A 4033-nucleotide genomic window follows, 5' to 3' on the forward strand; every position below is an offset into this window, starting at 1 on the left:
TTTTTAATTTTGGTGCCCTTTTGTTTATTGCTAGGATAAAAGTACAATTGATTTATCTTGTGGTCTTAGACCTTAATGAATTTACTTATTCCAGGAAGTTTTTTGTTTGTTTTCCTTTAGAGATTGCTTAGTGTTTTCTACATAGAAAACTAAGTCATCTGCAAATAGGGATAGTTTATTATCTGATCTTAGGGCTTTTATTTCCCTTTCTCAAATTACTTTCTGGTCTTATGGCTTTTATTTACTTTTCTCAACTTATTTATGGGGTAGAGCTTCCAGCATTATACAGAATGAGAGTGGTGAGATGAGAGAACCTTATTTTGTTCCTGATCTTCAGGGAAAAGCATTCAGCCTTTCATCATTAAGCATAATGTTAGCAGTAGGGGTTTTTTTGGCAGATGTTCTTTATTAAGTTGAAGAAGTTCCCCCTCTACTTCTGTTTTTCAGAGAATTTTTATCATAAATGGTTAGTCAATGCTATTCCTGCATTGATTATATGATCATCTGATTATTCTTCTCTAGCCTGTTGCTATGTCAGGTTATTAATTGATTTTTGAATACTGAAATGCAGAAAAGCTTGGGCCAATATTCCCCCTGCATCACCCCACAGCCAGCTGTCAGACATCTGGGGACTACCTCTCTGCCCAAAGCCCACCAGAATTATTGGCTGTTGCCAGGCCTAGGCTGTTTACCCTGCCCTGCCTTGTATTTCCCAGAGAAACCCCAATAAAGGCTCTGTGCTACACTTTCCCTTGTCCTTTCTGTCTTCTGACTGACCCTGGTGCTTCCCCATGTGGTCTTGTGTGGCATTGTATGCTCCCTTTTCTTGGGAAATGCAAGTAATACATTCATCTAATAGCAGTAGGCTCTCTATGCTGTCATTCAGTCACCTCCATAAATTAAACTCTAATGGTGCAATCATTGATATAATAGAACTCTCTCCTAAACCACAGCAAAATGCACACAGTTCTCATTGCACATGGAATTTCTCCAGGATCAGCAATATGCCAGGCCATGAACCACATCTCAACTTTAAGAGGACTGGCATCATCATAGAAAGTGTGTCTTCTGACCACAGCAGAGTTTAATTAAAAGATAATAAAAGAAAAGTTGGGAAATCCACAACTACCTGGAAATTAAACAATGCGCTTCTAAATATTCCATGTGTGGAAGAAGAAATCGCAAAGACAGAAAGTATTTTGAGCTGAATGAAATGAAAACTGCATATCAAAAGGAATGGGATGCAGCTAAGACAGTGCTTAAAGGAAAATGTATACCCTTGATGCCTTCTATATTAGAATAGATGGGCTAAACTCAATCAACAAGGCTTCAACTTTAAGAAAGTAGAAAAAGAACAGCAAACTAAACCCAAACCAAGCAAAAGAAAGAAAATAATAAAGATAAGCGTGGAAATCACTGAAATGAAATGAAAACAGAAAAAATAGAGAATGCCAAATGAAATCAAAAGTTCTTTAAAGAGTTTTTTAAGATTTGACTAAATGTTAGCTTTACTGATAGGGGGGTGGGGGAGTAAGGCCAAATTACGAAAATCAGAAATGAAGGAGACACCAATCTCTTAAAAGTTTCTCAAACAACTACAGATAGAACTCCCATATGATCCAGCAATCCTACTGCTGGGTATATACCCAAAGAAATGGAAATCATCATGTGAAAGGGATACCTATTAAAGGAGAGGTGGGAAAGGGGTAGAGGGAGGGGGTTAGAGGATAATTGGGTAAGGGACACAAAGAATAATTACTATTTATAATGGTGAACATGTTAAGGATATTGGTTTAATATCACATACCTTACACAAATACTAATGGTCAACTCTACACCATAAATATGTATAATCAATTATGTTTCAATTTAAGAAAATAAATAAAAAGTAAAAGGATTTTAAGGGAATACTTGGAACACTTTTATGCCAAAATTTAGACAACTTAGATGAAATGAACATGCAATGAACAAGCTCCTAGAAAGAGATAAATGACCAAAACTGATTTAAGAAATGGAAAATCTGAACAGATTCATAACAACTAAAGAAATTGGATTAGTAATTTAAAATCTTCCCACCAAGGAAAGCCTAGGATCAGATAACTATACTGGAGATTCTACGAAATGTTGAACAAAGAGATGACACCAGTCCTTCACGAATTCTTTCTGAACATAGTGGAGGAGGCAGTACTCCTGTCTCATCACTGAGTCCCACATTTCTCCAATACCAAAGCCAGGGACACCACAAGAAAACTGCAGACCAACGTCTATCTTGAGTATGGATGTAAAATCCTCCCCAATCAAAGTATTAGCAAACCACATTAAAAGGGCCAAATGGGATGTATCCCAGGAATGTAAAATGGGTTTAATATCAGAAAATCAGTTAATGTAATATATCTTCTTAGTAGAATAGAATTAGGCACGAGGGATCTTTTCGAGATGTTAGAAAAGTTCTAAACTTAGATCGTGGTGATGGCAGGTTTAGTAAAAATCATCCCATTGTTCACTTGAAATAGCTGAACTTTTGTTGTGTAAAAATTATTCAGCAACAACGTTAACAAAAAACATGAGCGGTTGGGAGAGGCGAGTCCAGGCTGGGAAGGACAAAGCAGGGCCCAGCAAGAGAAAGAGTGTTGTCCCCAGCAGTGCGAGGACAGTCTCCAGGCCTGTTCTGAAGAGGTCCACCTTGGGCTCGCAGGTGGCTCTGCATAGTGTTCCCCAGACACCGGAGGTGGCAAAGAAGATGCTAGGGGCTCAGTGGGTTCCCAGGTCTCCAGGGAGGGAGGTCCAAGCCATATGGGGACATGGAGCAAGGGTTCCAGGTATGCTGGAAAAAATTGGGTACAGTGGGGGTCACCAGGGTGAGTAGTGCCAGGGCGGGAGCGTGAGGGCGCAGAATTCAGAGGGTCTAAAGTGCACGGCAGGCACCTGGTGTGCCAAGTGTGCTGGCGTGGTCGACCCGGGTCACCTGAAAGGTTTGATGGGTGCCTGAGATGAGAGGTAGAGGTGGGGGGGTCTTGGTGGCTCCAGGTTCAAGGGACACTCGGGGGCAGGGGATGGGTCACCCCTTCTGGGGGCGCCTGGAGCACGGTCTGGTGCAGTGCAGTTGGGGCTGGGCGACTCTCCCTGAAGAACCTGAGGGATTCCAGGTGCCCCGCACACAGTCCATGGGATCCCTGAGGTGACCACCCTCCTAGCGTGGCACCCCCAGGAAAGCCTCCTGGGGTGTAGCTTTCAGGATATTTGGGGCACTCTGGTGCGGACCAGTGTGGTCCGGTGGGTGCGGCAAGTGAGCCCGGCGAGAACAGAAGACGGGTGGCATCCCCCCACGGGGTCGCTGACCAGGCTTCCTTTGATGTCCCTTCCACACTCTGGTGGTGGGGACTAGGAGCAACTCCAGTGAACAGGAGTCACCAGGGTGCGCAGTGCTCCTTGCTAAATGGGGTAAGTTAATGAAAATCACTGAGTTTAAATGGCCTGTCTAAAATGTGTGAAGTTGATGGTTTGAAAATTACATCTCTGTATGTGATTTAGAAATGCCAGCTGTGTGCAAGTGATGGAGCCCTTCCCTACTCGCGGTCACAGGTGCAAAACAGAGTGTAATGTCATAGAGTAGCTGTTAAAATCGATGCTGTCAGATGGGTTAGATGTGCAGGACACAATGTAAGAAAGACCCTGTGTCCTTTGTCACTTGTTTTAGGGCACATGGTGGTGAGCTTTGCAGGCCCCAGAGGAGGGACAGGAGACATGGATTTAAAGACTGACTCTGCAACATGCCTGGGAGTGCTGTCTTTTCTTTGTACCACGCTCACCAATGAGTATGATTGTACGGCTGGTATCGGCTGACCCCTCATTCGTCTGTTCCCTACCACACTGTCCATGTCCAATTTATCTCCATTTCTGCACTGCTCACAAGCCAGAACATGCCTGCTGATGTATTTTACTTGTTTTCTTCCTGCTTTCCCATTGATCTGCTGAACGTCCAGGGGTGAGGGCTTTTGGACATTTTAGGAATTCAGCAGGTGCAACATATGGA

The sequence above is a fragment of the Cynocephalus volans genome, chromosome 4, assembly GCF_027409185.1.
Source record: "Cynocephalus volans isolate mCynVol1 chromosome 4, mCynVol1.pri, whole genome shotgun sequence".
Classification (NCBI taxonomy): Eukaryota; Metazoa; Chordata; class Mammalia; order Dermoptera; family Cynocephalidae; genus Cynocephalus; species Cynocephalus volans.